This window comes from Terrapene carolina, unplaced genomic scaffold (genome assembly GCF_002925995.2).
Source record: "Terrapene carolina triunguis isolate 2854851 unplaced genomic scaffold, T_m_triunguis-2.0 Scaffold137, whole genome shotgun sequence".
In the NCBI taxonomy this organism is placed as follows: Eukaryota; Metazoa; Chordata; order Testudines; family Emydidae; genus Terrapene; species Terrapene triunguis.
Genome location: NW_020664488.1, coordinates 627,822 through 640,583, shown reverse-complemented (window position 1 = coordinate 640,583; position 12,762 = coordinate 627,822).

Genomic DNA, 12,762 nt, shown 5'->3' with positions numbered 1-12,762 from the left:
GAAATGTGCCGCCCCAAGCACCTACTTGTTTTGCTGGTGCCTGGAGCCGGCCCTGCTGCCAATGATAACCTCAGTGGTAGCTGGGCAGCTCCCTTGCCCTTGGTGTGTTTGCACACATGCAACTGATTGGCCCTGTAATGGGAATTTAATCAAAGATCCCATTGAGGCTGTACAATGGAGATCAGAGCTCTGCTGAGCTGTACTGCTTCTTCAGGACTTCAGGATCAATGCTATTAACAACGGCCCTTAGTTATTAGTCAGGAGCTAGCACTCAGAATGCGCCCAGCAGGTCGAATGACCCCTATGCAAGACTGTGCACTGTGCATCACTCAAGCTCCAGTTTGAGGGTTTCCGCTGCACTTGAGGGATGCCTAGGCTGGTGATGTCCTCTGCACAGAGCTGAGCCGCCCCCTGGGAGCAGATCTGGTGAGTAAGCTGTCTGACACAGTCACTTGTCAATGCATAACCCCAAACTGTAGCTAAGAGTTTCCCTTGAAAATAAATATCAGCATCACTTTCCCCTCAAACTATTTCTGTCCCCTTCTAGCTATATGTCATGATGTCCTGTTCCTGATGATTTCCAGCTGATAAAGTGAAACGGTGCACAATTATGTTTGATAAGAAGATGTCAGCAGAACAGGAAAGCGAGGACATTTTTAGAGTGCATTTGCCATCAGCAGTTAATTGATGGCATTAATGTTCTTTAAAGCCTGTAATTATAATATTTGTCACATGATCTGATAGAGCCATTTCTAATTACATCCCCAAAAACTACACTAAAAGAACCTTAAGGTTGCAAAGTCAAGCACTCAGAAGTTAGGAAATGCCCAAATTAAGGTTGCCTGTGCAACCTTAATTTATCCCTCTTGGACATATATGCATTATGATACAGTCTTTAAATATGGGGTCACATACTATTTTTTCCACAGCACCTCTGTCTTTTTTAGAGCACAGGATGGCCAGTGCTCCCTGAATGAGTAGTTATTTAATATTTTTGTTTTATCCTTATTGCTCAAGGTGTGGACTCAGCTTATTTACTGCACATCATCCAAACCCTGCTCGGAATACAGAACAATTAATTTCCTCTTGGGCTTTTCTCTCATGTTCTCACTGTACTATTTTAGTTCCTCGCAGACATTAAATGAATTTATCTTCACAACACCTCTGTGATGCGAGAGGGGCGGGTTAGCCCCATTTTACACATGGGGAACTGCAGCACGGAGTTCGAAGCCAAAATTGTCAAAAGTATCCACTAATTTTGGGTGCTCAATTTGGGAAGCCCAGGGCTTGATTTATCAGTGTCCTTAGCATTACACAGCACTTTATATGTTCGAAGCACAGCTCCCAGGGACTTCAGCTGTAGCTGTGAGTGCTCAGCATGTCAGTAAATCAGACTCCCGCAGGCCACCCAGAAAGTGATCAATACACAATCAGTGACCCGCCCCTGTGAAAATTTGTAGTTTATAAGACTGGCAGAGGCAGGGATAGAATCCGGTTCTCCAGGGAGGTATTCAACTGCCCCTACTATGAGACCATTTTCTCTGTCCTTGCAATCCCCTGCCTCATTCACTGCACACCTTTCAACTTCTGCACAAAATGAGGCAGGGATACTACAGACAATAGTCTCCTTCATGGTATAGCCCTGATTTATCCCTAAGACAGCTCCACTGAATGGCACAGGGGTCCTGTGGAACAAGCAATATGGATGTAATTAAAGGCTGTATCATAATGCATACACACAAGGACAGAGGGGGGCTGACTTAAGGTTGCACAAACAATGAGTGCAATGGTTTGTGGCCTTCTGCATCTGGAGCGAGGTTTATAAATATCCAGCAGTCACTCACTCTTTTAGAAAAAAAGGATCTAAAGTGTCTTTAAAAAGGAACTGACCAGCGCTCAGCTGCAGATGGGAACATGAGCTTTGTGGTGCACTGGTGGGGGAAGGAGAGCCTTTAGACTACCTAGTTCCTTCTCTGATTGCACAAGCCCTGCCTCTAGAACATGGAAACACCTGCTATTTCATGGCTATCCTGGAGCAGGGGAGCATGTGTGACGAGGGGGCAGCAGCCAGCATGAGCTGTGTGTCCAGGTGCAGGAACTAGGGCAGCTCAGCTGCAAGCACAGCTGGTGCTTCCTGTGACAGGGACTCTAACCTGGAGTCGTGCAGGCAGCCCAGCTACAAAGCAGTCTAGTCCTGAGCCCTGTAGCAAGCAGCAGGCCAAATGTATGCTGGGTGTTGCTGTGGATTTATACCAGTTTGCAGGCCTTCAAGTGACCCTTAGGGATCTGCCACCATCACTATTAAAAAGGGGTTTGTTTGAGCTGCTCTGCAAAGATGAGCATCCATTACAGAAAACTCCCACAGAGATCATTGAACCTGAAAGAACAACAATTGCTATGGCCCTATCTTATTTCCCTGGAGGAAGTGTAGCCTAGTGGCTGGAGCATTGGCCTGGGACTCAGGAGACCTGACTTCTAGTCACTGATTTGCCATTGGCTGATCTTGGGTAAGTCACGTCACCTCTGTGCCTCTGTTTCCCCTCCCTTCCCCCATCTCTCAAATGTGTGTAACGATACTGACTTCTTTTGTAAAGTGCTTTGAGTTCTACCAATGAAAAGTGCTGTATAAGAGTAAGGCATTACATTATTATTTCAAATCCATCCTTTCACATATACCCATCACTGTACCTATAACAGGAGCCGTGGGAACTCAAAATTGCAATGGTTTCCCTGACTGGGACTTGAACCTGTCTCAGGGTCAGAGGAAAGCACTTAGACCATCAGAGAGCTCTTAACCTATATTAAAAAAAGCTTTCCCTTCCAAATATATTACTACGGTCCCTACTTGTCATTCTCCCCTTAGCTAGGTTCAGTTTGATCCTATGAATTGCTCCTTCCCTTCAGTCACTCTACAATGCCAGGTGTCATGTGGGACCTGGATCCACTGCCCACTCTGAGGGTTGGAGGTCAGACCTTAGGTGCCAGGGCGCTGCAGAGGTAGGCAATGTATTGCTCTCTGCCATCCCTCTGGTGCAAGCAGGGGGCAGCAGCAAGGGGCTCCATTGAGAATGCTGCTGTGCTGTGGGGTATTTGACCCAGCCTGGTGTGCATCTGTGCCGCAGAGTGAGGGGTTAATGCAGACGACAGCACTACAGCCTATTCCTGAAAATGGGGGCTAGATGAATCTGAGCAGCTACTTTGGATCACTGGGGGATGGGGAGGAGGGAGTTAATACCCAGAAGGGATTCCCGGGAAAGTCCTAGATGAACGCCTGAAGGGATTCCCAGGAAAGTCCTGGATGAATGCCTGAGCATTTTCATAAAAGGAGCGCACATGGCACTGGAAAGTAGCAGGTGAGGCAGTGCACCAAGATGCAAACTTATCCAGTGAGATTCATCTTAACCTCTGCTGCTCCCTGTTCCAACAATGAGCCCAGCCCCAGAGAAGATCACAACAGTCCTGACCCAAAGATCATTGAAATCAACGAGAGTCTCAACACTGACTCCCATAGGCTTTGGATCAGGCCTCAGGTGACACTGAGCTCTCCTTTGCACATCAAATACCATAGATCAAAAGCCACCTGGCAGCTGTGCGCTCTCAGGGCCACCCAGAGGATTCAGGGGGCCTGGGGCAAAGCGGCGCTTGTACTCACCCCGTGGCGGTGTTGGCCGCCTAAAGGGCTCGAGGGGACAACAATGGTCCGTGGCCCGGTGTGCTTAGCACCAATGAAGACACCGCGGGGAGAAAGCAAGCCAAGTTTATTTCAGAGCTCTGAAATGGCACTAGGAGACCAGCATGTCTCAAATCCAGTGCAACAAATACAAACAAATTTTACCTTTTATACTCCAAGCTGTTTCCATACATCTCTTTGTCTGGCTGTTCCCCCACCCCTCCCTTCCAGACAACTGTTACAATAAGCTCTACATAAGCTTGTGAGAAAACTTTCCCCGTCTCTGCGACCTTGGGTTAGATGCCTGTAAACTAACTACCCCTCTTTTCCCTGGCTCCTTATCTCTATTATTTCTGATAGTGTGAGTGAAACTGCAGCCATCTGCTAGAAACGCTGACCAATACATTTCTGCTTCAGCCTGCTTCAGAGCATGTAAGCAGTGAGCACAGAAGTAGGTGAGAGTTCACAAGATGGGGTTTGGGGGTTCAGATAGGCCCAGAGCAAAAGAGATTCATCGACACTTTTGGCCTTCCGCTCTCCTGAGTTACCTGGTAGCTATGCCTAGTGGACCCCAACAGCGGTCCGGGTCTTCGACGGCATTTCGGTGGCGGGGGGCCCTTCAGTCCTCCACGTCTTCTGCAGCACTGAAGGACCCGCCGCCAAAATGCCGCCGAAGACCTAGAGCGACTGAAGGGCCCCCCCGCCGCCAAAATGCCGCCGAAGACCCGGACTGTCCTAAGGGGCCCGGGGCAAATTGCCCCACTTGCCCCCCCCCTTTGGGCGGCCCTGTGCGCTCTTATAGATGTAACCCCTTTGGGGTTTAGAGAGCATGGCCCCTTTAAATCTCTTTCCTAGGGGGGAGGGGGCCAGTATTACGGCTGCCCAGAGCTGCATGGGGCTGTGAGTACTGGGGCTTGTGAATGTGCATTGGGAACAAGGAGGGAGGTTGCTAGCTAGTTAAGTGGGGAGGTGGTCGCTCTGTGTGGCTTTGCAGAGAGCGGCAGAGGAGGGCACCGGAGGGGTTTGTTGGGGAAAGTTCACTGACGCCGAAGACGACCAGGAGCACCCAAGATTCACCACTGGACTGGAACTTTGCGCAGGAGTCCTGAAGGTTGTGCGCAGACACATTGCTCAGTGTCTGCCCTTCCAGACTGTGCTACCACTGGGCCTGTGGGGCCTTGGCTTGGATGCAACCCCGTTCTACTGCCCCCCCTATATTTCCCCTTGTTTTTCTCCTCTCCCTCTGTAAATAAAAATTTCCCTTTGTTATATCCATTGCACTTTTCCTGTGGGGGTGTGCGTTCACTCTGGGGGGTTTGGAACAGGTGCCCCTGGGGTGGAAGGGATTTTTCCTGCTGCATTCCTTCTCTTGGCCAGAGCTGCCTGCAGAGCAGACTCCATCTTGGCCACGAGGGCACTAAAGTTACATAGAATCATAGATTATTAGGGTTGGAAGGGACCTCAGGAGATCATCTAGTCCAACCTCCTGCTCAAAGCAGGATCAATCCCCAACTAAATCCCCAAATGGCCCCCTCAAGGATTGAACTCATAACCCTGGGTTTAGCAGGCCAACGCTCAAACCACTGAGCTATCCCTCCCCCCACTAGAGAAAGAGCGAGTCTAGTTCTGGGGAGTGATGCTGGATCAGCAGTCTTGGGGTCTGGGTGCTGCTAGTCAAGGTGCCTTGCAGTACTGTCCCCTGCCAGTGTGCCACAACATTCCCCTGGAAGGAGCAGCCCTAGGGACAAACAGTGGCCTATGGGCAGGGCCGCCGAGAGCAGGTTCGGGCCCCAGTGAAAAACGTTTTTCGTGCCCCCCAGCAAGGGCGGACCAGCTAAACAGGGCTGACAAGGGGGGGGGAGGGGCGAAGCCGTGGAAGCCGGGCCCCAGGCCCCCCTCCGGAACACCGGGCCCCGTTAATTTGTCCCAGCTTCCCCCCCCACCCTCGTTGGCCCTGCCTATGGGTGGATGAAAGGATTCCCATGTCTGGGGCTCCTAAAGCGATCCTCTGGGATGGAAGTCGTTGCGCTTGATTCTCATTTCCGGAAAGGCCCATTTATACCATTCCAGTCGTGTAAAGGGGCCTTAAAGTGGGAGTGGAGGACCTACTAGACTGCCAGAGTGGTGTGGATGGGCCTGGATGTAGATGAGAGTCAAGCCTATTCTGGCCAAGACTTTCCCAAAGTGGCGAGTTTCTGGGTGGTTCATTAAAGGGATGACCTTTCAGCAGGCGGGTGCTTGGTGCTTTCTGGAGATCAGGCCTCTTTATGGTATCCCAGCTCAGGCACCCCAAATCCCTAGTCATGCCAGAAATCTTGGCCTAGATCTATGTCAAAGATCACTTCTGGCAAAGGGCCATGTGTACAGGGGAAGTTTGTGCTGCCTCTGGCCATGCTGTACCTGATTTGAGGATGAATCTGTCCCCACGGCTGCTGCTCTACTGCCTTTCAGCAGTCACTTAAAGGACAACAGGGCAACTTAGAGGTGGTCAGTGAGACACAGTGAAAAGGCAGCAGCAGCTTCTATGAAAGGTCAGAGGCTGGGCCTAACTGTGGGAAGACGCCATGCTCAGAGCTGCTCCGAAATCTGCCTGTGGGGAGCCAAGCAACTGGGAGAGCGAAGTGGATTGGGAACAGAGTGGTGAAAGACTCAACACTTGGGCTATATCAGCTGGGATTGGACAGAGCACTAGAGAGTGTGTTATAGGGACCCACCCTGCACTGGGGAGGGATGGGTGGGATGGGCCAAATGTCACCTAGTAGGTTTCACCACTTCTGTGAGTCATTCCATGTAGCGGCATCACCACCAACACTATTTCTGCATACCCCACCCACATCCCCTGCCCCCTTAGTCCTGTGACTGCAGCTAGTAGCATGTGGGAAAGTATTTAAAAACTTGTCTCCAGCAAGGGTTAGAAACCAGACCTCTCCCTACTGGGCTTGCCTTGCTATGCATGTTATGCAGAGCCGGTGAGGTTAGCCACTTCCTTGCATCAGAGCCACGCATGATGTCAAGCTTCCCAGAAGACATCTGCTACACACACAGCGCAACGTGACTTGAGGAGTTGCCAAGCAACTTCTTTTATAAATATATACAAGCCTCAAAAGTTCTTCTCCGCAGCCCAAAGCAGCAAAATAGTAGGGGCAGTAAAATGTTAGTGATTGTTTATCGGGTGAGTTGCTGGGAGGGGTGGCTGTTTTTGCGCAGGGCCTTTGGCAGCACAAACCCTTGAGTCAGTGCTGAACTCCGTCCTTTAAAACATAAAAGCTGAGCAAAGTCACCCTAGGACCTGTGGACAGTGTTGGGTTCTTTCTGGCTCCTGCATGTTCTGTAGTGATAAAGACCCTGCAAGGAGTATCCAGTCACCATTCTGTTGCTGGTGCACGAGCCAGAAGAAATGGAGATCTTTTCTCCCCTAGCTGTGCTGGCTATGCCAGGCTAGCCAGGTGCTAGATGTAAGAAAACTGACATTTGTCATTAACATCAGCAGATCTAACCCTGAATCCATGCAGGCAGAAGGGACATTTTTACAGCCTCCTGTGATCACAATATAGGGGTACAAATAGGTGTTTGCTCTTAAATGGGAAGTGCTCTTCGCTGTCGTGTGTGGCTGTCCAGCGGGGCATCCCACTCAGCAGGTGTCTGCTGTACCTTCCTTTAGAGCTAGTCAAAATTTCTCACGTTTCAACAATTTGATGCAAAATCTCCACACACAAAAAAAGGCAAATAAATAAATAAAATGGAACAAATTTTGGGGGGAAACTCTTTTTTTGCCATTTGCCCCGACTGGTTGACCTTTTTCAAATTTGGATGAAAATTCTCCTTGAAATGTCGAAGAAAACAGTCAAAACTTCAAATAAAATAAAGTAAAAAGCCAATGAACCAGCTCTCCCTTCCTTTAGCATCTCTAACATAAGGTGTTAAGACCTGTGCTGTTCTTCCAATGAAGGGCACCAGCAGCACATGTGACATCCTGTTTGCTATTGGGTCCTTCGCACCCTCTTTCTTTAGGGCATGGTCCAATGTCTACTGAAGTCAACAGAAAGACTCTCATTTATTAACTTCAATAGGGTTTGGACAGGCACTTATTGCCTGCAACTTAGGCCCTGATCCAGCAAAGCCCAGAAGCACATGCTTAACTTTCAGCTACCAAGCAGACCCATTGATCTCCGAGACATGCAACACCTGCTGCGTGGAAAGGATGCCCTTTATCCTGCAAGAATCCTTCGCCCATGGTAAGTGAAGAGCTCTGGAGGAGCAGGGTGTACCCAAGCATGATAATAGCTTCCGTTCAATTTCACAGGGCAGAGAAAATGTGTTTTTAAATATACAGAATGGAGAGCGGGAAAGCCTAAAGCAGCCAATAAATGGGTCAGATAAGAGCGTCCCTCTCTCATGTCTGTGGTGGACGTGGTGCAAAGTTTATCGGCCCTGATTGCATCCGCTTGACAGCAGCATGTGACAGGCCAGGTGTTTGCTACTCCCTGCAAGCCACATAGTTTCCCCCACCAACTGGGCTCTTCGCTGGAGGGTGGGGGACAGCTTGTGGGAGACTCCCAACAACCAAACAGCTCTGAACAGAACTATTCAGACTTTGTTTAAAACTCCACAAGGCCTCTGAGATCTCGGTTTTGACCCTAGCCTGCCCCTGGATCTCAATTCCTGAACCACTTTTGGCCAAGATCCAACCCTACACCTACCTGCGACCCACGCTCCAAACACTAGGCTTCATTATCAGAGGCAGTGCCAGACATCAGCAGCTTCAAAACCTATAGATAAAAATGTTCTAGACGGGCTAGGTATTGTTACTAGCCGGCTGCTGATACTAGCACTAAGGTAACTTTCAATTTCACTTCTTCTTTGGAATTAGGACTCTTTCCTAACCGTCTCGTGACCCTTGTGATCAAAATCCCCATTACCCCCTTGTGAACAAGCCAGGGAGGAAATCCCCACAGCTATGTTCTCTTTTTCCACATTGCAAGGTGGGAGGAGGGAGTCACCCACTGTCCCGCCCAGACGTTTCACAAAGAGACAGAGCTGTTTCCTAGCACCTTGAAATGCTGCCGTGCAACAAGGTGTGTTGTCTTGCACACCTTCCTGCAGAAGAGGGTGAAGCAAAAGGTCATCTTCTGTAAAGCACTAAAAATGAAGGAGCTCCCTCCTCCCTTCCGTTCCCTCAAAATATCCTTGTACCAGCTCGTCTTTATGTAGGGGAGTTACACCAAGGATAAGCCTGGCCCCACAGATCAGCAGCCCTTGCTTGGTTCCACTCTTATCTCTGAGCCTGAATGTTCCAGCTCCCAGGTCTACACCAGCACTCGAGCAGTGGGGTGGGGGTGCCATGCTTCAGGTGACATCACTTGGGTCTCTATATCTGTTCTTCCTGGGATGGCCATATGGACATAAGTTGAAGTTCCCCTGGAAACCCCAATGACCTGAGCAACACCCACTCTTGTTTAGGTCAAGGGCAAAGGGGCTAGGTGTGATCTGCTGTTCAGGGCAGGGCAGCTGTTGATCCAGGGTGTTTCTATCTTGCCCTGAGATCATCAGTCTGGAGGCTCTCTGACCCCATCCTCGAGTATTCACAATATTAGAAACTTGTGTCATTTCATCACTAGGGGGCCAGGTCAAATCCAGCCCAGGATGGTGTCCCTCGGGATAGAGAAGAGTAAAGATGCAGTAAGATGCAGTAAACCCACCAGGTCTCCTGTAGTTGGGGTGCTGTACCCATACCCAGACCCCCTGGTTCCCTGCCTGTCCCCTTGCAGACTGGGGCACACAGCTTGTGTTGGGCAGTGTCACCTCTTGGGGCCTGCCTGGGACCTCGTCCAGATCCTGCAGTCATGGAGAGGATTGCTGCCCGCAGGCTGCAATGCCCCCATATCCCTATTGCCCAAGTCAGTTGCCTAAGTGAAGTCAGTCTGCAGGAGCTCTCTCCCTCCTCTGGACTCTAGCAAAGAATCACCACCTGTAGCTGCTTGTCGGCAGTCTCAGCAGAGAGGCTGAGGATTGAACGGGGCACAGAGACCTTCTGATACCATGGGGGGCCCCCAAGTAAGAACTGAGGGGCACAGACTCATCCTTGGCAGAGCATGCTGAGTGGGGGTAGTATGGCCCTGGACCCACCAGCGCTGCAGAGACCTTTACTCCCCAGGGCTGTCAGCCCAGAGCCTTCCACCAGTGCTGAATGGGCTGTTTGAAGGTAACGGACAACAGGGCAGGTTGCTTGTAGCCCAGTGAGCTCCTGCAGAGGAGACAGAAGTGACAGAAACCACCCGTCAGACCAGAGTGGGCACGTGGGACTCATGAGTCCCCTGGCACGCCTTTGAGGCTGTCTGTTTCTTTACACCACAGGGCAGCTGCCTACCAACTACTGTAGTCTTGCTGCTATCTGCTTTTCTTATAAGCCATATGTCACACACGGGGCTGCCTTGGGGCAGGAAGTGGCTAACCAAGAGCCTGGCAGCAAATCACACTGACCCAGAACAGCACCTGCCTTGGGAGCTCAGTTGAAAACCTGTGCTCATTACAGAGAGCTGCCTCCTCTGCGCTCTGCTGGGAGCCAGGGTCTGTAATATCATTTATGGCCATAGGGAATCTGCTCTGCCACTGCCCATGGACACTGGGGAACTGACACCATGAGCCAGATCCCCTGCTCATCCAGTAGACAAGTCTCCATGTTGGGAATGGGGTAAGGTCCAGCCCCAATCCCCATTGGTAGCACAGCCTCAACTGGCCAGATCTGCTGAGCTCACATGTACCACAAATGTCTGAGTTTTTTTTAGGCCAGATCTCCTGTGGTCACATTGACCAAACGTTCCTTCTGCCACAGGAGTCTCCCTCCTATGCAGGAGCACAGGTGCAGTGCTTTGTTGGTGCTGGAGACCTCTCTCAAGAGGTGTGGGGAAAGGATTCCCACTAAGATATAGAGACTGACCTGATGGTCTAGAAGCAATGCCCCATGCATGTCCTTTGCTCCTTGGGCTGGTAGCAGGGGGATGCTCCATCCTGGGGGAGGGGGGCATCTCCCTTTGTTCTCTAGCGATCCCCTCTGGTCAAATGAAAGAGCAGCACAAAGACAATCCATGGGGCACAGCATCCAGCCAGAGACTGGGTCCCACCACACGGGCCTGCTGGGGGACAGAAGGTGAGTAGGAGGGGAGGAGCAGATGGTGATGTACAAATGGAAAAGAGCAACAGAGGGTCCTGTGGCACCTTTAAGACTAACAGAATGGAAAAGAGAGAGCACTGATTTAAAAGATTGCCCCTCCCCAAAAAGAAAGGCAGAATCAAACAAGAAGAGTAGGGGAGAGATTGAAACAAAGGGTGGGGGGAGAGGCAGAAACAAGGGGCCATTGGGAATAAAGGAGCAAGAGATGCCGTAACCAAGCATGGGAGAAGAGCTTAATTTGGGGTGGAAAGTGTGACAGACCTAGACCAGTGGGGTACAGGAGTCTGGTAGAAGGCAAATATACTGGCCACTGGATGAACAATTTTCTGTTCCCTGAGTGACCAGAGCAGGGGCTGCCCTAGAGCAATCAGGAACCTGCTATAATCAATTAAGACAGGCAAGCTAATCAAGACACCTGGAGCCAATTAAGAACTTTCTAGAATCAATTATGGCAGGCAGGCTAATCAGATCCTGCAGTGAGGACAAAGAAGGTGCTGGGGAAGGCCATGGGGAAGTAGCCCAGGGAGTTGTTGCTGTCACGCAGGGGATATAGGGAACATTGTAGACAGCTGCTATCCACAGGGCCCTGGGCTGGAACCCGGTGTAGAGGGTGGACCAGGTTTCCCCCCATCCCCGCAACTCCTGATCTGACACAGGAGAAGTTGACCTGGTCTGTGAGAAACACCAGAAGGGAAGGCCTAAATTGGAAAGGGATCTGGCCTGTCCCCGACCCATTAGGTGGGACACAGAGACTGTGGGGATTGTTCTCCATTTCCCCCATGCTGGCCAGTGATGAGGTTAGCTGAGTGGACCGCAGGTTTGAGCCACTAGCAAAAGTGGCCAAACTGAGGGCTGCCGTGAATCTCTGAGGCAAGCAAATCCACCTATAAGCGCAGGACCCACCAAGGCAGAGGAGGAACTTTGTCACACTGGTGTCAGAAGTGGGATTTGGGTGCACCGCGTGGCGGAAGAAGGAGGGTGTTTAAAAAAAAAAAAAGGGGGGGGGGTTGTTTCCCCCCCCCCACACAAAGGATGACGTAGTGTGGGCACTGATACAAGCCACGGCTGCCCAGCAGGAGGCTACCCGTGTCCAGGGAGCCGCCCAACAGGAGGCAGTGAGGCTGCAGCAGGAGACCAATCGCTTGTTAATGGACCAGGCCGCTCAAGACCGAGCTATGTTGCGGAAACTGGTAAACCAGGTGAAGGCTCTTACAGAGCTGAACCACAGCCATGATAGGACGTGGGTTATACAGGCCAGCAATTGGCTGCAGAAAATGACGCGGGAGGATGACATAGAGGCATACCTCCTGGCCTTTGAGAGGACAGCCATACGGGAGGCTTGGCCCCAAGAACAGTGGTCTGGCATCCTCGCCCCATTCCTGTGTGGGGAGGCCCAGAAGGCCTATTATGATATGTCTGAAGAGGCTGCAGCAGACTACCCCCAGCTGAAAGCAGAGATCCTGGCCAGATCTGGGGTAACGACAGCAGTGTGGGCCCAGCGGTATCACGAGTGGAGGTACCAGGACAACAGAACCCCGCGGTCCCAATTATATGACCTCATCCATCTTGCACGAAAGTGGTTACGAACCGAGTCTCGGAGTCCAGAAGAGATACTAGAGATTCTGGTCATTGACCGGAACATGCGAGGACTACTGCCAGATCTTCGCACCTGGGTAAGCCAGAACAACCCCTCCACCTACGACGAGGTTGTTGCACTGGTAGAGAGGCAAATGACGGCGAAGGAACTGACCCAAACAGTTAAGGAAGAGGTGCCCCGGGTTAAACTAGTGGCACCGACCCCCAGATCTCAGGTAACTGAGCCTCCAGGAAGGCCCAGGTGGAAAAAGAGAGGGACTGAAGGCCCACCAGAGGCCACCAAAAGTCAAAGCACTGAGGGTGAAGAGGATCGTGACGTTAGACT